This window comes from Sphaeramia orbicularis, chromosome 15 (assembly GCF_902148855.1).
Source record: "Sphaeramia orbicularis chromosome 15, fSphaOr1.1, whole genome shotgun sequence".
NCBI classification, from domain to species: domain Eukaryota; kingdom Metazoa; phylum Chordata; class Actinopteri; order Kurtiformes; family Apogonidae; genus Sphaeramia; species Sphaeramia orbicularis.
Window position 1 is genome coordinate 1,843,946 of NC_043971.1, and position 23,446 is coordinate 1,867,391.

At 37.7% G+C, this 23,446-nt stretch overlaps 1 protein-coding gene across 1 annotated transcript in view; it reads left to right on the plus strand.

Moving 5' to 3' along the window:
• Positions 1-207: 207 nt before the first annotated feature.
• The window catches only part of LOC115434546 (latent-transforming growth factor beta-binding protein 1-like), a 152,468-nt gene continuing 129,229 nt past the window's right edge, over positions 208-23,446 (plus strand). Inside the window, exons 1-2 of the mRNA XM_030156580.1 lie at positions 208-432; positions 17,140-17,211. The gene's annotated coding sequence lies outside the window, so the exon portion shown is untranslated. The remainder of the gene's footprint in view (positions 433-17,139; positions 17,212-23,446) is intronic.

Genomic DNA, 23,446 nt, shown 5'->3' on the forward strand with positions numbered 1-23,446 from the left:
TCGGTGCTTTTCTTCGGTCCTTCTGGTGGATATGGCTCGGAGGGTTTGGGGCCTCTTCCTTCCCTTGGCTCTGTTGGTTCTGTCCCCGCTCTGTGTGTCCGTGTCCGGGCAGCAGCAGCAGCACGGCCGCGGAGGCTTCAGGAGGCTGTACGTGCTGCAGCCGGGGCCGGGGCCGGGGCCGGGGCCGGGGTTAGGGTCGGGACCCGGGCCGGGGTCGGGGCCGGGGTCGTCGGTTGCTGACGGCGGGATGCGGGTCTCCTCCATCTCCACGCATCACGGAGCCTCGGGGCAGCCGCACACTTACAACGTGGAGCTCACAGCCAACTTCGGAGGCCAGGTCCGGACCCGCAGGATGGGGGTCCAGGGGGTCCAGGGGGCCTCAGCCCCGCAGCAGCAGCAGCCGGGCCACACACAGGTCCTCCAGGTGTCCGGGTAAGAAGAACCAGGAGGCTGACCTTAGACCACAGGTGTCAAACATGAGGCCCAGGGTCCAGTCTGGCCCACCACAGGGTCCAGTCTGACCCACCACAGGGTCCAGTCTGGCCCACCACAGGGTCCAGTCTGGCCCACCACAGGGTCCAGTCTGACCCCTGGGGTGAGTTTATGGAATGCAGAAATGACACTGACACAGGCCTGTCCAACTCAGGTTAAGTTCAGGGGCCAGATCCAGTTAAATCTGATCTGAAATGGGCAGGAGCAGTCAAATAATAACAGAATAATATAGAAATAATGTCAACTCCAAACTTTTCTCTATGTTTTTAGAGCAAAAATGATAAAAGTTAATTTACATTATGAACAGGTTTACATCTACAAACTATCCTTTCAAAAGATGTGAATAACATGAACAAACTGAAAAAATCAGTGTAATTTGAACACTATTCTGCCTCAGTTTATCATTTAAACATGTACATAAGAACTGACAGATCACAGTGGATCTACAAACACACAAAACATTTAATAACAGGCAGAATATTGTTAAAATTATACTTGCTTCTCTTAAAACATTTCAGGTTATTCGAATTTTTTTCAAAATCATACTTTGTTTTAGTGTAAATACATGAAAATATTTGCATTTACAAAGAGAAACATTTGGAGTTGTCATTATTTATAAGTTATTCTGATAGTATTTTACTGGTCCTGCTCACTGGAGTTTGAATTGGTCTGAATGTGGAACCTGAACTAAAAGGATCGTTCATATCTTAGTATAATTTTTGCATTACACAGATTCCTCCCAGGGACCACACTGGACCCTTTGGTGGGCCGGATTTAGCCCCTGGGCCACATGTTTGACACCTGTGCACTAAGATATTAACAATCAAGGATGTTAGAATCATTTTAGGTCAATTCAATCTCAAGTGGGTCAGAACCAGTAAAATACTATCATAATAATAACCTATAAATAATGAAAACTACAAATTTTTCTCTGTGTTGTAGTGTAAAAAAAAGTAAAATTACACAAAAATGTTTGCATTTACAGACTAGCCTTTTGCAAAAAATGTGAATAACCGGAAATTTCTTAAGAGAAGTATGTGGAATTGTACCAATATTTTTCCTGTTACTAAATGTTTTGTGTATTTGTAGATCCACTGTCATCTGTAAGTTATAATGCACATGTATAAATGATAAGCTAAGGCGTAATATTGTTAAAATTGCACTGATTTTTCTTAAGAATTTTCAGGTTCATATTTGTTCATGTTATGTTCAAGTACAGTTTGTAGATGTAAACATTTTCATCACAGAATTTGACTTTTTTCACTCAAAAACAGAAAAAAACTTTGAAGTTGACATTATTTCTAAATTCTTCTCCTATTATTTATATTATTTTACTGGTCTGGCCCACTTTAGATCATATTAGGCTGAATGTGAAACTGAACTAAAATGAGTTTGACACCCCTGCCTTAGTAAGTCCTATCACACAGACTGGCTCCAGGTCCAGGATCTGAGCTGGATTTGAAGTGGGCTGGTTTTTGTGTGTTTGGAGCTTTTTGCAGATTCAGTGTGACTTGTCCTCATTCCTTTTTATACTTTATTTTTTAAAACAGATTTTACATTTCTTAACAAACAGACAATAAAACAAAAAAGTAAAGACATACAAAACAAGAGATGTCAACCAGCACAGACAGGGCAGTATCAAAAACTTAAAATACAACGATAAAGAAGTGGGCGAACGACTCACAATGTTATCCCATCATGATCAGAGGGTTGAGTTAGTTTGGGTATTGTCCTGTTTCAGTCCATGTTAGATCATTCAGATATGTTCTCATGTTGCATCAGATCATGTCCTGGACACCTGCTGACATAATTACATCCATCATCATCATCATCACCTGGAATGCATATTTACACATGTTGATAGCAAAACACACATGTTGACATATATGTGTATTTCTCATGAGAAAAACAAGGTGTTGTCCTATTGGGGTGTCACATCTTCTGGGATAGATGTCCATTTTAGCCAATAATGAGTAAATTTGTCCAAATTATGGTTCAAGGAGAAAGTTAGTTTTTCCATATTGTATATTTCTTTAATAATTCCAATCCATTCCTTCTTTGTTGGGGGATTCTTTGCTCAGCCATTTTCTTGTTACGGCTTTTTTACAGGCTGCCATCATTACATTAATCAGGTATTTGTCTCTAGAACTGACTGTGGGTGGTAGATTTCCAGGATAAACTGTGCGACTTGTCCTCATTCCTAATTGAAGTGGACAGTGTTGATGTGGACACTGACTGAGCTGGTCAAACTGTCTGACCTTTCCATTCAGGTCACTTCAGTCCAATTAACAGTGGACTGAAAGGCAGTTGGAGGACACCAGAGGCAGTCAGCCCACTGGATCTAACCTCCTCAGACCCAGCTGTGGGGTAGAACTCAGTAAATATAAATGATCTCCAGTGTAACGTTCTCCAGTCCAGCCCTGATGGGGAGATGACCCAGACATAATGTCCACATGCTGATCAGGATCTTCTTCTGGATCTGGAACTGACGCAAAATTTCACATGGGCTCTTATGGGGAAAACATTTCAATCGTCTTTTTCTCCCAAACTCCAGTTCTGTTTGACTTCAAACCTGGTATACAGCTTCTGTATGATGATGTCAACACAAGGGACTGAAATTATTTTGATCTGGATCTGATTGTGGATTTGGTGCCACTTTGAAAAATTTTCCCATTATAACAGATAGGAAGTGGATTGATGAAAAAAAAAAGTAAGTATCAATGATATCAAGTTGGAATGTGAATTTTTTACAGATCTGATTGGAATATGAGCAAAACATGGACTATTTCTGTAATCGAATAAATACACAGAACTGGGGGAGAATAAATGGATTTGGATACATTTCCCAAAGCTTTGAATTTGGGCGCTAAGATACAGGGCCATTGGTCCGATTTTTGAATTTTTGACCAATTTTTGAAATTTTAGAAATGTTCCTTTCCTTCTCATGGTCCATATGTTGATGGTTTATAACATGTAAATGGTTCCAGATATCAGTCTAGTTCTGACTGGTCACAGATAGAAGTCAGATATGGACTTGAATGAGTTCAGTTCTCCTCCAGTGAAAGCCCCGCCCACTTCTATTGAGAGATTGATGTGCATCCAGAACCACAGGACTGGAACATAGAACAGAACCAGGACTGGAACATAGAACAGAACCAGGACTGGAACACAGAACAGAACCACAGGACTGGAACACAGAGCAGAACCAGGACTGTAACATAGAACAGAACCAGGACTGGAACATAGAACAGAACCAGGACTGGAACACAGAACAGAACCAGGACTGGAACACAGAACAGACACTGACATACAGGGACACTGGGACTGTTTTTTCTTTTGACATTACTCAAACTGTTGAATTGATTATAGAAATTGTTGGTGATTCATTTAACGATTTATGACTAAATGTTGAATCGATTAAATGATGCATCTCTAACACTGAGTTCAAATGTTCTAGATGTGCTTTTATGTCAGAGTTCTAAGAGTCTTTGAAGCAAACAGTGTGAAAGTGAAGACTCAGCTGTTACAGTTTTGACTTTCCTGATATGTGTATTCACAGAGTATGTCCAAAAGCACAGTTGTGTGCAGCTGGACTTGCTTGAGGTTTCCTCGTACCAGCTCTTTCGGATAAACTGTACCTTGGCCTGGATGACTGAGAACGTCTACAGAATAAGAACTGTTATAGTTAGTATTCCAGACACAATACACCAAGTCCACACCACCATCATAATGTGATATATTATACAGACCATTGGAGAACCATGAGTCTGACCCACGGCTTCGTGAAAAGATGGACGTATTGATCGACGTCCATCTTGGGGCGTGTTTGATGTGTTTGACACATTCAGCTATGTCTGTTTCCAGCTCTATGTTGACATCAAATTAAATTTTCTCTTTAATCACTAGAGCTGGGTATTGTTCTAAAATGTTCAATTCTGGTGGGACCTTGGCTTCAATACTGGCTGTAAATTGTAAAAAAAAAAAAAAAAAAATCCCATTTTAACAAACACAGCCCTGCAGAAATCTTTACTTCTATTTTTCAGCTGATTTGCATTTTTAGAAACATATGACACAAACACGTTTATTGTGAAATATAATTAAGACAAGTGTTCAGAGAACACAAACCTCCACCAAGCACCCCGAACAGTGTGGATGTGTGGATCGACTCTTCGTGTTTAAATCCAACAGTTTCCAGGTTGTTCCATACAGCAGAAACAGTTGAATCTGGTCCCAGTCATGTGTCTGTCCAATTAGATTCAATTCACATCAATATTAGTTGAGTTCTAATTTTAAATGTGTGGGAAATGGGATTTTCAGTGTTCAGTGTAAATGTCCACAGAGTCCACATTCCACAGTGGATGTGGACAATTTAGTTCCAGATACAAGATATTGTTCTAAGCTACAGGTGGATCAAATTGGAGGAGAATCGGAATCGTTTTGAAATTTTTTATGAATTTTCAAAAAATTGCTCAGTGATGACAGATAGGAAAATTGTAGATGTTGTGACCTTGCTGTGACCTTGAACTTTGTCCTACTGGGACCAAAATGTACTGGGTTGGTCCCAGGGCCTAGGCCTATCTGTGGGGAAGATTTGGGAAAGATTTTTCCTGTAATGTTGCTAAAAAACAAACAAACAAACAAGCACACAAAGCAAAGTGATCACAGTACCTCCTGGCGGAGGTAAAAAACCGTGCCTGTAGTAGTATCTAAGTAATTTGGTTAATGCCATTAAAGTTTTTTAGTTGGATACCCAGCTAAACTAATGATACATGACAATGAATGCAGAGTCTGAACTTCAAATGACAGGAAGTGAGTATTAGTGTAGAATAAAAACAGCTCCTCAGACCTATTCCTGTGTAAGGAGTGTTTTTTGAGCTGGCGTTGAAACCCTCCTCCTAACTGGACGTATGGGCCTGAACTGGTTGACTGCTCTGGATAATTAACCAGGAACGACAACATTCTACATATGACTGGAGTCTGTTAACCCCATCTGGGTAGCACCACTACTAACAGGGCAGACTATGGACTGGATTTCACTTGGCCTTGATGCCGTATGTGACGCTTGTAATATATTCATTCATTCATTTTCTGAACCCGCTTTATCCTCACTAGGGTCACGGGGGTCGCTTGGAGCCTATCCCAGCTACATAGGGGCGAAGGCGGGGTACACCCTGGACAAGTCGCCAGTTCATCGCAGGGCTGAACATATAGAGACAAACAATCACTCTCACATTCACACCTATGGGCAATTTAGATTAACCAATTAACCTATTAGTGCATGTTTTTGGATTGTGGGAGGAAGCCGGAGTACCCGGAGAGAACCCACGCAGACACAGGGAGAACATGCAAACTCCACACAGAAAGGTCCCACCCCCCGTCGACTGGTGTTGGAATCGAACCCAGGACCTTCTTGCTGTGAGGCACGAGTGCTAACCACTGCACCACCGTGTCGCCCTGCTTGTAATGCTTGTAATATAATACAGTTATAATTCTTTGTATTCTATATTTACAATCAAGGTAATGGCCTTTGAATCCTTTATTATGTGTGTGAATACAGACCTGGAGCATGAATACCATCGAGGTGTAAGAAAATATTAGTATCGCAATATATCAAGATATTTCCCTTCACGATACTGTATTGATATTAAAAAGTGCTATATCGATATTGTAGGTATTTATTCAAATGCAGACATGGCGGAGGTTCATTTTTGTTTTTCAAACTCTTTTATTTCTACTTTCACAGGGGTAGTTTGTTCTGTTGTTTGTTTACTACAATAGCAGTACTGTGATATTGCAGGTCATAAATGTAGTTTTTTTATACTGATAACACTGTTTTGTTAAATAATGGATAATTCAATCATCCTAAAAGCACTTTTTTCTGTCTGAAAGAGGCAAATAATAGTTTTTTTTATTGGGAATGCAAATGCAAAAATAATGATCTAATGTTGGATGATTCAGGGACTGAACACTATGGATTCTTTTCGCAACAGAATATGAACATTTAAGCACTAACTGAAATTGTAATGTCTGTAAAACATTATTTATTTATTTATTTGTGTGTTTTTTTGTACTGGTGAAGCCACATATCAAGACTTTATGTATCTAAATGCTGCACTATAAGTTTTTCCAGGAAATAATCTTTTAAAAAAAGAAACAAAACAAACTAGAAAAGCACTTGGAGAGCGCAGACCTCCGCCAAGGCAGATCACTGCCCCCCCCATCACGAAAATGTAATCCTTTGTTCCTTGTGCCAGTATCAACATTTCCTGAAATTTTTCATCCAAATCTGTCCATAACTTTTTGAGTTATCTTGCGCACAGACAGACTAACAGACAAACAAACCAACACCAGCAAAAACACAACGTCCTTGGCGGGGGTAAAAATATCCCCTTGTTAACAGTATCATGATATATCGCAATATATTGTATCGTGATCCTAGTAATCACCAGATTCTTGCCAATCCACAGCCCTAAATACCATCATTTCAGATTTCATAATCAATGACTGCATGCACTTCCATGCACATGGGACATGTGTGCTTCAGCCAGAGCCGTAGTTTGCAGGTCCAGTTCAGCAGTGGGCAGTGGGGCCTACAGATCACATGACCGTCTCCTTGGTGGAACTGCAGGGTTTTCCTCTCTATTATAACACTTAACTGTATTACATGCGTTCTTTCACAACTCTTGAACCAAATTCTATTTTGTGGTCATTGTTTTTCTTTTTTTTTTTTTTACTGCATAGAAAACATGAAGGATTACTTCAGGACATTCTGCAGAAATGCACAAAATGTGCCATCATGGTCACTGAATGCATTTTTGTGTGAAAGCAATGAAAAGTGATTTACAGTCGGGACCACAGAACCATGTGTTTCACTCACTGTGTGAAGAACTGACAATGTGACTTGTGTCTGCTCTTTCTTTTTTTATTTTAAACTGTTGGTTGAAATAAATATCCACAGCATGTTTGGAAGTCAGATGTATGTCATAGAGATAGTTTGTCAGGAACCAAAGTCTTAAGGAAAAGGAGGTAATTTGGAGCTAACAGTAGTTTAAGAGGTGAGGTTGAAGTGGTGCTTAAAGTTAAATCAGTCATCCAACAGGTTAATATTAAAGGCACATCTACTGGGATGACTGAACAGTGTTGTAAAGAAACAGGAGACTTTAAATCAGGGGTGTCAAACATGTGGCCCGGGGACCAAATGTGGCCCGCTAAAGGTTCCAGTCCGGCCTGTGGGATGAATTTACAAAGTGCAAAATTCCACAGTCAAGGCTGTGGAACTCATTTTAGTTCAGGTTCCACATACAGACCAATCTGACCTCCAGTCAAATAATTACATAATAACCGACAAAAAATAATGACTCCATTTTTTCTTCTGACTTTGACGTGAAAAAAAAAATTACATTATGCCTATAAATAATGACAACTTCAAAATTTTTGTCTTTGTTTTAGTGCAAAAAATAACGTTAAATTATGGAAATATTTACATTTACAGACTATCCAGTAACAATAAAATGTAAATAATCTGAATAAATATGAAAAACCTGAAATGGCTAAAGAAAATTAAGCACAGTTTGAACTCTTTTCTGCCTGTTCCTCAGTGTTTATTGTCTTTGTAGATCTGATCCATAATGCACATGTAGAAATGGTAAATTGAGGCAGAATATTGTTCAAATTGAAGTTATTTTTCTTGAGAAATTTCATTTTTTTCAGGTTATTCACATCTTTTTTGTTTGGATAGTTTATAAAAGTAAATGTTTTCATAATTTAATGGGGTGTTGTTGCACTAAAACAAAGACAAAAATGTGCAGTTGTCTTTATTTATAGGTTATTATACTATTATTTTACGGTCCAGCCCACTGGAGATCAAATCGGGTTAAATATGGAACCTGAAAGAAAATGAGTTTGGGAACCCTAGTTTAAAGACTCTGAACAGAGATTTCAACTAGGACTGGAATCCACGTCGATTGATACTGATACATACCACAATGTACAGTATAATTAGATAATATTGCCGGTCAGAAGGGCATCCTGATCATGCTAAAGCTTAAAGGAAGGGGGTTCATTGGCTAAACTTGACAATATTAACATGCAGAAACATTTTCCTCTTCACCCAGGGCTCTCGACTAACTTTTTGACTTAGGAGCACTGGTGCTCCCAACTCCAAAAAGTTGGGCGCACCAGTAAAAATCTAGGAGCACCACTATAAAGTTGGGGCCAAAGCAAAACTCTTGTGGATATATAAAGTAATACCCTTACTAATCAATGTTAACAACCTGGAATAAGGTGTTTAAATAGATTACAAAAGAAAAAAAACCTAATTCTGCTGCATTAAAGTCCTATATTGACTGGTAGAAAAGGTCAGTGGTGATCTGATCCAGACTGGTCAGTGGTTCAGTCCTGGTCAGTGACAGACCAATCCCAACAGTGTCCTCTGGGCCAGTTCCTCTGGAGGTCAGTCAGTGGATTTAATGTCCTTCAGTTGATAAAGCCTCCTGTCCTTTGGTTTTTACACACATCATGTGTCTTTGTACAGTTGAAGTTCACTCATTTGAACTGACAGGAGTTTGTCCTCAGTATCTGTATTCAGACAGTTTCAGTGTTGGGTGAGGATCTGAATCAGTGGGGGCCGGGGAGGGGTTCACACTAGAGCGGACCGGGTCTGTGCGCTCGCTTGCTAGAATGGACTGAGTCTGTGCGCGTGCTTGTTTGGACCGACCCACAGTCGGACGGACCGGGTCCGTGCGGGAGCCCCCTCTGCAGCTCTGTCTGTGCAGGTTCCTTCACCATGTTTTCAGAGGCCAAACATTACAAACTGCACACACACACCTGGAGTGCCGCTGCTACTTCAGGAAATGAACAGTACCGTGAGTTTTCTAGGTGCGGTAATCGAATACGGTTATCATAATAATTAGAATTTAAACGGTCATACTAACTGTCAGAAATTTTACCGTGGTTTATCATTATACCGGTTATCATGACATCCCTAGTCGCACCAGTGCGACCGTGATTTCATATTAAGTTGCACGTCCGAAATTATTGGCGCACATACGCCCATTTCGGTCGCAATCGAGAGCCCTGTCACCAGTGTAATGACAGATGTAGGACTGTAGTTAAATATAGGAGATGGAAAAAAAAAAAGCCTCAACTTTGCCTTTTTAAACAGTTCAGAGACGATGCACATGAACTTTGTAGTTTAGATGAACAAGTTTATTACAGAAGATTTAAGACCAACAGACACAGCTTCTGCTTTTCCAAAAAAACATTACGTCATCAAGTTATTGGTTGCGTTTGAAGCAGAAAGATTTATATCAAATCACGTAATGATGTTGTTTGTACATCAGCCAATGCATGGATGACTTTTTTTCAAAAATCGTTTCCCCAAACTTAGGGAATTTACTGGTGTTGACATAAAATACCTAGTCTTCAGTCAGTATATGACTATGCAGGAGCAGAAATGAGACCAAAGGCCACCACAGATGGATTTTATTTTACTCCATGATGACTTTAGTACAAGCATTTATCCAACAGTGAATCGAACAGCCCTCTGAGATTCACTTCACAAACCCAAAATGAACTTGCATGTGGTGCATCACAGCTGTTGCATTTATTTCTTATGTGATAGTCTGTTAGATCTATTTATACTGAATAATAATTCCCAAAGTCCCAGTGCAGATACCACAGAAAGTGAAACTTTTTTTTTACTTTTGTTGTGACCTGAGCCCTTAAAATGACTTAAAAAAACCGATGATGAATGCAACATTTGAGATTGTGTTCCTGGAAGACCTCTTCATCTAGATCCATGGCACATTTCATGGAAATCATCTGTTTATTTAGAGATACTCTGTCAGGAACCGCAGTGTTAATCGTAAGGAAATTTAGTCCAGGTTCTAGAAGGAAGGTGGAGGTGGTGCTTAAAGTCAAAGGAATCATCCAACAGGGATCATTTATATTTCTGTCAGATGAACTGATCTGAGTGACCTAATGTGCTGTTAGGACTAGGGGTGTTAGAAAGTATTGTTTCTGCAATATATCGCAATATTTCATTTCACAATACTGTATCGATATTAAAAAGTACTGTATCAATATTTTTTGGTATTTATTCAAATGCAGATATGGTGGAGATTTATTTTTTTTTCTGGTTTTCTTTATTGTTTATATTTTATTAATTATGATTTAATGCTGTTTTATTAAATAATGGTTATTTGAAGCATCCTAAAAGCACTTTTTACTGTCTGAGAGGCAGATGGGAGTTCCTTTGTTGGGAGTGAACTAAAATAATGTTCTGATATTATTTCTGACATAATAGAATATGAACATTTGAACAGGATCTTAAACTATAATGTCTGTGAAACATAATTTACGTTTGAACACAGGAACATTTTGTGATATAGCATTAGATCCTAGGGCTGGGTATTATGGCCAATTTCCTTAATTGATTCGATTTCAATTCGTCAGGTTCTGAATGGATTAATTGCAATTTGATTCGATTCAGTTGATTCAGATCGTTTAGTGATACCAAAGTACAGTTTTGAGTTGTAACTTGATTATTTGACTACTGCAGCCATGCAACACAGAATTAATGTTGATATTAGAAAGGAAATAAATCTGACATTTCATCAGTAAACAGATGAATCTGCTCTGAAATAATGAACAGGACACAAACATGTCCATGTTTCTCCAGTGGATCAGATCAGACTTCTTCATCTTTATTCTGTTTTATACCTGGTGTTTCCAGCCTTAAGGCACATTACTGTCACCCTGGGGCACTGACACTAGTTTGGCCCCCCCGAAACAGAATCATGTTGGACCCTTGGTACAAGAAACTCACTGGAGGGGGAGTGTGGGCGGAGCTTCGTTATTTCGGCTTTACTATTCCTCTAATTCCACACTCAACCACAGGTAATCGAAGTTAATATTTTTAGAATGACTTTCTGCGACCCGCCTCCGCCGGCCAGTTTCTCCACACTGTGGGTTTGAGTTTGAGGCCGGGAGGACCTCCCACTGAGGGGTTTTCCCCACCCTTCCTCCGCGTTCCTCCAGCAACAGAACTGTTGTGAGCACGACCAAGGGGCTTGCGAGACGGAGCTGGCTGCGCTTCCACGTCGGCGGTTTCCGGGTCATTTAGTCGTGGCCCTGCTCTGAAAAATCAGTCTCATCCGCCATTAATCGATTATGCAAAATTAAAAAGAAATTGATCCAAAATTAATTAAATCAATTTTTTTACCCAGCCCTATTAGATCCTGCTGTGATCAAATAAAAATGTGTTTAGTATTTGTGCAGATTTCTGGTGTAATTCAATTCTTCAAGGAAATAATCATTTAAAAAAAAAGACATAAATAAAAAAATGCCTTTTTAACAGTGTTGTGATATATCGTGATATATCATATCGTGATCCTAGTATTGTGATTTGTATCGTATCACCAGATTCTTGCCGATACACAGCCCTAGTTAGGACAGAGGGAAGTGAGGGTCCAAAATGCACCTGGTCCTCCAGCTTTGTACGATGGAATCTGTGAAACACTTTGAACTGCAGGATCTGTGGAGCGAACTGACTGGAGTCGTTTCTGTTTCTAGTCCTTCTCGTCTTTATCGGACCCCTTGTGAGTAGGTGGGACTAAACCATAATGCACTGTGTTCCGCTGTCGCCAGACTCAGATGAAACCCGGTTGGTCGTAGTGATCAGAGCAGCTGTGTGTGGTCCAGCGCTCTCACTGGTGCTTTTGATGTTCTGTTGGTGAACACAGTGGGGCTGTTATCCCCACTGGAACCAAATGAGTCTTATCAGAGTCATTACACCGGGCTGTGGGGGGGCGCTCTGTTTGGGTGTTAGTTTGATCTCACTGCTGTTTGAGCTTTGGTCTTGTTTTTTACGTGTGCATTAGATGATTATTTCTGTTAAACTTCCAGCTAAATGAATGAATCTCAGGCGACTCATGGGCTCTGTTCAGCAGCTGACTCACATCTGCTTCTCACCAGCACATGAATGACCTCCCCATCCAACCCCCCCCCCCCAATCAGTGGAGTCGACCACTGCAAATAAATCCTCAACCGGTGGGAAACACTGTGGTCTTAGTCATTTCAGACAGACAAAGTGGACACATGGTTAGTTACTGTGTGGTCAGTGAATTTCAAACAACAAACTGATAAAATACTCAGCGGAGCTCCAAACACTATCACAGTGTTTTTCAACCTTGGGGTCGGGACCCAATGTGGGGTCGCCTGGAATTCAAATGGGGTCGCCTGAAATTTCCAGTACTTGATATAAAAACAAACAAACAAAAAAAACTTACTAATAAAAATATATGGTGAGTTGATAGAGACAGTCCCAATCCATAAAAGACATGACAAACTGTGGTTGTGAAACTGCAGCACTGTGGTTCTGTTTCTGTGTCAAATGTTCATTGTGGTCAGTTTCAGATGCTGCAGCTCTTTCATAATTCATAGTTTCAGTTCTTGTTTGTTCAGTATTAATTGTCCTCCTTGTAAATCACAGCTGGACTGACTGGACAGATCCTGACCAAGGAAAATAAAATTCTCCCTTTGTGCAGTAATCTACACCTGGATTTACTGCCTCTGTCCACAATAATATACATTATATAAACCAAATGTCCTCTAAAATTAACATTTATTTGCAACATAGTATAGCAAACTATTACATGATCAAAACCAACTCAATTTCAGCAAAAAAAAAAAAAAAAAAAAAAAAAAAAAAAGTCAGTTTTGGATGTGTGGGGTCGCCATAAATTTGTAATGTTGAAATGGGGTCACGAGCCAAAGAAGGTTGGGAACCACTATCAGGTTATATTTTTATTGAATCATTCTGTTTAGTTTTTGATTTCAAATTACTTTTAGTTACTTTTATGAACACATTAGTAGTAATTTTATTATAATTTGTCATTTGGAACAATTGGTTAGTTGTAGTTGAGGTTGAGGTTTAAGTTCCGTTTTTGAGGAAAGCCTCGATTTGTAAGAAAATGAAAAGGAGGAGGATGTCAAATATGACACCCTGTTTATGTTTTTAAAGGTCCCATTAGGTCTGAGTGACCATGATCAATCTTAATTTGTCATACAAGCAGCTTTTCAGAGGAATCGTACAGATGGTGTCATTGAAAAAACTAAATAACAGGACTGTCAATACTTTTCCTCTCTGCTTACTAGGGGTGTAAGAAAATATCGGTTCAGCAATATATCGCAACATTTAATTTTACGATACTGTATTGATATTAAAAATTACTGTATCTGGAAATTACTGTGTAATATTTTTGGGTATTGATTCAAATGCAGATATGGCTTGAGGTTCATTATTGTTTTTTGTTTTTCTTTTTTGTTTATATTTTATTTATTATCGTTTAACGCTTTTTTACTAAATAATCATTATTTGAAGCATCCTAAAAGCACTTTTTACTGTCTGAGAGGCAGATATTAGTTCCTTTGTTGGGATTGCACAAAAATCCTGTTCTGATGTTAGTTCTGAACTAATAGAATATGAACATTTGAACAGGATCTGAAACTGTAATGTCTGTAAAGCATAATTTCAGTTTGAAGTTTTTACAGAGGAAAATTTTGTGATATAACATTAGATCCAGTTGTGATAAAAAAAACCAAAAAACCAAAAAAAAACCCAATTTGTTAAAATGTTATGTTAAAAAAATGTTGTGCATATTTCTGGTGTAATTCAGTTCTTTCAGGATTTTTTTTCCCAAAAGAAACAAAAAAACAAAAAAATTGCCTTGTTAACAGTATCATGATATATCGTGATATATTGTATCATGATCCTAGTATTGTGATTTGTATCGTATCGCCAGGTTTTTGCCAGTACACACCCCTACTGCTTACACTCATTTTTAAATCAGTGTAACTAAGGTTACTAACACAGGTCACTGGACTAATTGAGTTTATTTCAGTCCATTTATAGCGATCAGAAATGGAGAAAACTGAATAGAAAGTGTCTTTTCAGTCCAATTGGCATTCACTGAACATAAACCCAGTGTGTCCATCCACTGTCATTGATCCAACTCCATGGGTTTGACTGGGGAATCAATGTTGTAGAAGATGACGGTGTTTCCACTGTAACTACGGAGCTCCTGAACGTCCAAATATGGTCATATCTGATGACCATGAAAAGATGAAGAACTGTATTTGACACCAATTATTGACATGGATTGATAGGATTAGTGGATCAGCAGGTATTAACCAGTTTAGATTGGTATTTGATTTTGGTCATAGTAGCTGTTTGGGTCTTCATGGGTTAAAAAAAAAGTCATGTGTTTTTTGGTGTGTGTGTATGTTTTTTAAGTGGTATGGCATTTAGTTTGTGTACTGTAATAACCCTTATACACACTAATACACAGCTGTTAAACATGTGGCCAAAGGGTCCAATCCAGCCCCTGGAATGAATTTGTGAAATGCAAAAATTACGCTGAAGATATTAACAATCAGTGGAGTCAAAATAATTTTATTTCAGGTTCCACATACAGACACATACAGTCCAATTAGATTTCCAGTGGGTCAGAACCAGTCAAATATTATCATAATAACCTATAAATAATGACAAGCCCAAATTCTCTCTTTGTTTTTTTTTGCTGTAAAAAAGTAAAATTACATGAAAATGTTTACATTACCAAACTATACTTTTACAAAAAATGTGAATAACCTGAACAAATATGAACAAACAGAAATGTCTTAAGAAAAGTAAATGCAATTTGACCAATATTCTGCCTCTTACTAAATGTTTTGTGTGATTGTAACGCACATGTGGAAATGATAAACTGATAAACCGAGGCACAATATTGTTAAAATTACAATTGTTTTTCTTAAGACAATTCAAGTGTTTCATGTTATTCAGATTTTTAAGGAAACTTTGTAGATTTAAAGCTGATCAGAATATGATTTTACTTTTTTCAGTTATTATTGTACTGGTCCGGTCCACTGCGGATCAAACTGGGCTGAATGTGGAACTGAACTAACAGGAGTTTGACAGAACTGCACTAATACAACAGTACCACACCTGTTTGCTACATGTCAAGGTAAAATACAGTTATGCTATGAATATGTTCTGAAACGATAATAGGTGTTCCCATAAACCGCTCCGGTCGGGCTGTTTGCTTTCACACCAGTGAACTGCACCGGTGTTCAGTCGACAGCTCATTCCTTCAGAATGCTTTCACACCTGTTTAGCTCAGCTCAGATGAACTCTGGTCAGAAAGCTGTCAGTAGAACAAATGCACTCCAGTCCTGAGGGCGCCGCAGTCCCACCGAAATGGTCCTAAACCCAGAAACAGCTGGAGGTTCAGGGAACACAACTGAGCACTTCACTAGGACTGGAAGAAAAGAGCGTTTCAGCAATGTGTCGTCACATTTCATTTCATGAAACTATCGATATTAAGAAGTACTGTATCGATATTTTAGGTATTTATTCAAATGGAGATATAGCCGAGGTTCATGTTTTGTTTTTTTATTATTTTTTTTTTTGTTGAGGAAGCTCTTTTATTTCTACATTCACATTTAGCTCTGTTGTTTGTACTATATGATATGTCATGATACTTTTAAAAAGGCAGTTTTTTAATTGGTTTTGTTTCTTTTTTAAAAGATTATTTCCTGGATTTCCTGGATTATTTCCTTCTTCTTCTCCTTCTTTTTCTTCTCCTTTTTCTTCTCCTTTTTCTTCTCCCTTTTCTTCTCCTTCATTTTCTTCTCCTTCTTTTTCTCCTCCTCCTCCTCCTTCTTCTTCTCCTTTTCCTTCTTTTTCTTCTGCTTCTCTTCTTTTTCTTCTCTTTGTTCTTCTCCTTCTCCCTTCTTTCTCATTCTTCTTCTCTTTCTTCTTTTCTTCTTTTTCTTCTCTTCTTTTTCCCTTTCTTCTTCTCCTTCTCCTTCTCCTTCTTCTCCTCCTTCTTCTTTTTCTCCTTCTCTTCTTTTTCTTCTTCTCCTCCTTCTTTCTTCTTCTTCTTCTCCTCCTTCTCCTTCTTCTCCTTCTCCTTCCTTCTTCTTCTTCTTCTCCTCCTTCTCCTTCCTTCTTCTTCTTCTCCTCCTTCTCCTCCTTCTTCTCCTTCTTCTTCTTCTTCTTCTTCTTCTTCTTCTTCTTCTTCTTCACTGTATGTGGAACAGGCTCATCATCTGCTTTTTGCTCTCTGTACTGTCCTTCTTCCTTCTTTTTTTCCTCTCCTCCTCCTTCTTCTTCTTCTTCTTAACTGTACGTGGAACAGGCTCATCATCTGCTTTTTGCTCTCTGTACTGTCCTGAATGTCCCTGTACCTCCAACCTTTCTTGAAACTCCCTCCCTCTCTCATATTTACCACCACAAGGTCTGAGCGTGTCTCTGGATCCAAGTTTGTGAAAAGTCAGGAAAACATCCGGTTTGGAAGAGTTTGTGCCAGACCAGATAATGTACTTCTGGGAACATTTAGATAATGGCCTGCTGTCAGTTGAAACTTAATGTAGTCGACCTCATGAATATTTTACCCAGTCGGTTTCAGAAGCGCCTTCTTGTTTTTTGTTTTTTTTTTCAGTTTGTAAAATCACAAGTTCGACTATAAATGACAGATGAGTGAGGACTGCACGGATGGGAGTGAAAGTCTGCTGATGTTCAGCTGTTGAGCTTCATGTATGTTTGTGAATGTTTCAGCGGTTTCCTCTTGTTCTGTCCTGCAGAGGTGAACGTCTGTGGAGGACAGTGCTGCCATGGATGGAGTAAAGCTCAGGGGTCGCAGCGCTGCACAAAACGTAAGTGGAATCCCATGTTTGACGATCCATTTCAGGGCTCACCAACCTTTTCTCTTCTGTGTGCTACTTTTACATAATGAAGTTGCTGGAGGGCTACTCTAATTTAGCAACATTTATTTACATACTTAATTTTCATACATAAGCATATTTTGTATAATATGTTTGTGACATTGTGTTCTTCATTTATATTTTATTTATTTATATTTCTTTGTTATAACATTTACAATACTTAAAAAGTGTTAATATGAAACTATTATTTTACTTTTATTAAGAAAATCAAAAGTAGAAAAAAACAGATACAAGCATTTGCTGCTGTATTCCTAAATATTTTAATACTAAATAAATATAATTTTTTCTTTTGTTCAGACAAGGAATAGTTTTTAGTTTTTAGATGTTACCTGCTTGACAGTTTCGACTGTGACTCCAGTCTTCCTCAGAAGCGCTTCTGGTGACCCCTGCTCCCATATGCTACACCCAGCTTTCAGTTTTTATATTCAAACATTCACTTTTATAATTGTAACGCTGCGAACCTTCAGGTATTCATGTAGAAAGACACACTAGACAGCCTTTCTACATCCTGTCACACCAAGCCTTTGTCAAATGGGAGGGTTATGTTAAACCCTACAACTCTTCCACTGGAGCGCGTCCAGCTTCACCACTCTGCATCACTGTTAGCATTACTGTGGCTATGCTAAGGAGTTAGCCCTCTGGTGTCCCGCCCACAGAAGCCCTTCCTAATCACCGAAAGCACATCATCTGTGCAGCGCCATAGGAACGTCAGAACTTTTTTCATACAGTTTGTTCTTAACTTTTTTTTTTGTTTTTACCAAATACTCAGTAATTGTCATATTTTTAAAAACTTTTTAAATGCGATTTTTGTAATATAAACAAGCTGTATTTTTTATGCAAAAAATGTTATACTACATAAAAACTGGATTACTTTTTTTTTGCAGTTTGGCCTCTGTCAATAATTAACACCAACATTAGTTAATGTGCATCATTAGTTTTTGTACTTGGTGGATGTTTTTACTCACTTGGTAGAAGGGTGTTAGCGTAGTAATTTTCTATTGTTTACAGTGTGCTGATTTTAGTGGCTGGGTCAGAATTTTAAAAATCATTATAAATAAGCAAGCTTTGAATTTCTGACCTAAAAACAAATTGTGAGAAATAATATGAGCTTTTATAATATGGAGTGCAAAGTGTGCATAATATGCTCACCCAGATACTGGAAAGTTAGTAACAGTAACTAGTGTAACTGAGCTGAATTAGTTGATGTTAGCATTAATACATATTGAAATATATGGTTGAAAAATAGTATGACGTTTTATAACAGGAAGTGCCAAGTAAATTAATACACACACACATATATATGTATATATATATATATATATATATATATATATAATTTATTTATTTATTTATTTATCAGGGGGGGTGGGGGGGTTAGGGGGGTCAGAGTCTATGATAAAACCATCCCAGCTCCACTAATGCGTACAGGGGCGTCCTGTGCAGACAGATCACTGAACAGTTTGGATGTGACAGTGGTGGGTTTACGGCTCAGCTCAGCAGTTTGGACCATAAACTCTTGTTCTCAACCTTGTCACACTGTACTTATTTTATTAAGAATCAGCACCAGGTCAGCAACACTTGATGCTGACTCCATTTTTTTCATCCAGTGAGTTTTTAGAAAATGTACTCCCATCATTCTGTTGTATTGGATGTGGAAATGCGTACCGTGTCTAATTCTTTTTAAAAAAGTATGTAAATATTGTCATATATCCTTGTAAATTTTGCTTCATAAAGACTAATAGACTTAACAAACTGAATGTGTAATTTAATTGCATTTGCATTTCATTTCACTTTTTAATAGTGCCGGGCTGTTTGATGGTGTTACAGTTTATCGTAGAGGAGCTTCACTTGTCAGCTGATCTGCTTTTCAGAGGGATTGTACGGATTGTTTCAGTAAATAAATAAATATTGCTGCTGTCCAAACTTTTCTATTCGTTGAAGTGTTGTGTTCTGGGTTGTTTACCTCAGTTAGGTTTCAAGGGTAGAATGTTTGTTTAACTTGAAGATCCAATAAGTGAGTGATGACTTCAGATATTCATTCTGTGAGCCGCTGGTCCTGATGAGATTCTAAACTCAGATGAAGTCAGATTTGCATTCCTGTGTCACTGAAATAATGTTATGGAACTCAGTGTTGAGAGTTTAAATACAGTTGTGGTTCAGTATGTAAATGTGAAATGCATCATGTCACAAATGTACAGTATGTACAGTCAATGAGCAGATTAGATTAGGATTCTGTTTTATATTGGCCACATATTGTCATATCATTGACTCAAATGATGCAAACATGTAAACACATAACAAAAGGCCGTTACACTGCACTCTAAACCCTATGGAAACCATTCAGAAGTTCATGGAAAACATGTTGTACTTTGGTTGTATTCATCTAAATCAGGGGCGTCAAACTCATGTTCTTTCAGGTTCCACATTCAGCCTGATTTGATCTGCAGTGGGCCGGACCAGTAAAATAATAACAGAATAGCCTATAAATAATGACAACTCCACATTTTATAGTGCAAAAAATAACATTAAATGATGAAACTATTTCTATCCAAAACAAAAAGATGTGATAACTGGAAAAAAATGAAATTTCTGAAGAAAAATAAGTACAAATTTATCAATATTCTGCCTCAACTTTTAGTGCAAAAAATCCATAAATTATGCAAATACTTACTTTTATAAACTATCCAAACAAAAGAGATCTGAATAGCCTGAAAAAACTGAAACTTCTTCAGAAAATAAGTGTAATTTTAACAATATTCTGCCTCAATTTATCATTTCTACATGTGCAATACAGACCAGATCTACAAAGCACAAAAACAGGCAGAATATTGTTAAAATTGCACTTATTTTCTTTAGACATTCCAGGCCTCTTCATATTTGTTCAGGTTATTGATATTTTATTGTTAAAGGATATCAGAATTTAATGTTCTTTACAATAAATCAAAGAGAAACAAGTGGTGTTGCCATTATTTATCGGCATAATATCATATGATTTTTTTCACATTAAACCAAGAAGAACATTTGGAGTCATTATTTCTAGGTTATTATGCTGTTATTTTGGAGTTTGATGCCCTTGACTGTTAATATCTTCAGGGTAATTTTTGCATTTTGTACTTTGTAAGTTCAGATTGGAACCTTTGACGGGCCAGCTTTGGCCCCCGGGCCGCATGTTTGACACCTGTGATCTACACTGTATAAGAGATGAGAGAAACCATTCGCCAGATTGTGGATAATTTTTCTGCATCAAAAGATGATCACTGGGTTTTTCTTTCCAGATCACTCAGCTGTACTCGTGTGAAACACGTTTTCTTTATTGATGTACAGTGATAGTGATACAGTTCTGCTCCTATGGCACCAAAAGAGTTCTGAAAAGAAAGCCTAGTGATGATTCCTGGTGTGACTTGGACCTGAGAAATGCAGTTCATTTGAATTAATCATATGTAACTGCTGCTAAATATTCTTAGAACACTGAATATGCGTTTGTTTTTTGCCACAGATATTTCTGAGTTTCCAGTGTCCAGTGGTCACATGGTTTTTGTTTTTTTTTAGACTCCTCTCTCTTTAACCTGTGTTCTGTTACATTTGTTATAGTGTAAAACTTATTTCATACATATTATATTTGAAAGTACTCAGATATTATAACTGCACAAGGCTGTTTCAAGCAAACATATCAACCCAACAAACCCAGCCATGCCAACATGTATGCATGGTCTAAATTGGTGGTCATGTCTCCATTTGATGCCATTTGACCTTGAAAAATAGGTCAAGGTGATGTATTTTCAATATTCTTCTGCTCCATGACAAGATGCATCCACACTATAAATTCGGTGCAGATATGTCAATGCATTATTCAGAGACTATTATTATGTTACTGAAAGGACAGACAGACGGAGAGATGACAAAACGACCTACAGTACCCCTTTGGCCAGAAGTTAGCTGAGGGGCTAAAACTGTAAATGAATAAAATAATAAACTTTTAGGCTGATAAACACTACTGAGATATAAATCATGGGAATTCAATTAAAACATGAATAACAGGAAGTGAAATATGATGAAATTAAACATTTTAAATTGCCCCAAGGATAAAAGTGATGCAGGCTTTTGGATTCATCTGCACCTTCTGACACAAAGAAAATATAGATAAATATCAAATCTCACAATCATTTTTAGAGTGCAGTGCATACGCGTAAGTAGGGATGTAACGATTACCAGTATAGCAATAAACCGCGGTAAAATTGCAGATGGTTAGTATTACCGTTTAAATTCTAATTGAACTGGACTGAAAAATGGACAAAATAGGCTCAGACCACTAAGGGTTAATATTTGAATGTTTCCTGCAACAGAAGGTATATTGTGCCAATTTTTGTTTTTTTCCAAAATACAACTTAGTTAAATTATTTCAGTGTGTATATTTGTACTTTTTGAACATTTTGAGCACAATTTCAACAATACTGCAATAATAATGATAACCGTGATATGAAATTTTCATATGGTTCCATCCCTGTGTGTAAGTTAATATGAAATCTGTACAAACTATGTCATGAATGAAGCCCAGTGTCTGCACTTGTTTTTTTTTCCACTTCTTGTCTTTTTACAGAGTCATGACAACTGTTATTCTACTGAGAAACACATTTGAAATGGATTATATATGTAACCCGACCCTTCAGACCCATCACTTTCTTATTTGCATGATCCCGCCAGCGTTTGACTGTAGATGTAAACAGCTTTTCAGCAGGACTGTGCCCATCTGTTGACTTTCTAAGGGGGGAAGGTTACTAATGTTCACAAGCATCCGTTGTTCCTGACGGATCTCACAGCGTCCGCCTGCGACTCTTCAACTCGGACCAGAGGAAGTTTGACATTTGAGTCAAAGTTAGATTTCACAATGACTTTCACCAGGTCAGGGTAATTTATTTACAGATGAATATATTTGACTGTACCAAACCTGTGTAACAAATGTTGAAGTGTCCCACTCCACCTGTTGGATATTTAATACAGTCAGTAAACAGGATCAGATCAGAGGCAGACTGAGAACATACTGGATACGGCTGTGTATCGGCAAGAATCTAGTGATACGATACAAATCACAATACTAGGATCACAATACGATATATCATGATTACTGTTAAAAGGCCATGTTTTTTTGGTTTCTTTTTTTTAATGATTATTCCTTGAAGAACTGAATTCCAGCAGAATCTGCACAAATACTAAACACATTTTTTATTTGATCCCAACAGGATCTAATGTTCTATCACCAAATGTTCAAACTGTGTTCAAACTTGAAATTCTGTTTTACAGACATTCCAGTTTCAGATCCTGTTCAAATTGTTCAGATTCTATTAGTTCACAACTAACATCAGAACAGGATTGGAGTTCAATCCAACAAAGGAACCAACATTATTGAATAAAAGAGTGTGAAATAATAATAAATAAAATATAAACAAAAAAGAAAAACAAAAATGAACCTCCACAATATCTGCATTTGAATAAATACCTAAAAATATCCATACAGTACTTTTTAATATCGATACAATGTTGTGAAATGAAATATTGCGATATATTGCAGAACTGATATTTTCTTACAGCCCTAATACTGGATGAGGACGGTACGTTTGTCCCAGGAATAACTGGAGGACATTGGACGGCAGAGGGATGCCTGGGTAACATCCTGGACTTTCTGCTTGAGTGCGACTTTTTTTTTTCCTGTTTAAAACAGTGGAATACAAAGGATGGATTATAATTGAATAGTTGGTGTAACTTAGGGATGTAACGATTACCAGTATAATGATAAACGGCGGTAAAATTGCAGACCGTTAATATTACCGTTTAAATTAGTAATTATCATGATAACCATGTTGGATTACCACACAAAAAACCCTATGTAAAGCTATGTCAAATATTTGAGTATAGTTTTTATTTATTACAAATTTATTTTTATATACCTATAGGGATGTAACGATATGAAAATTTCATATCACGGTTATTAGTATTGTGGTATTGTTAAAATTGTGCTCAAAATGTTCAAAAAAGTACTAATACACACACTGACACAATTTAACCAAGTTGTATTTAAAAAAAACAACAAAAAAAAAACCCAAATAAAATAATAGTCCCAATGTCCCTTCTGTGTCAGAAACATTCCAATATTAACCCTTAGTGGTCTGAG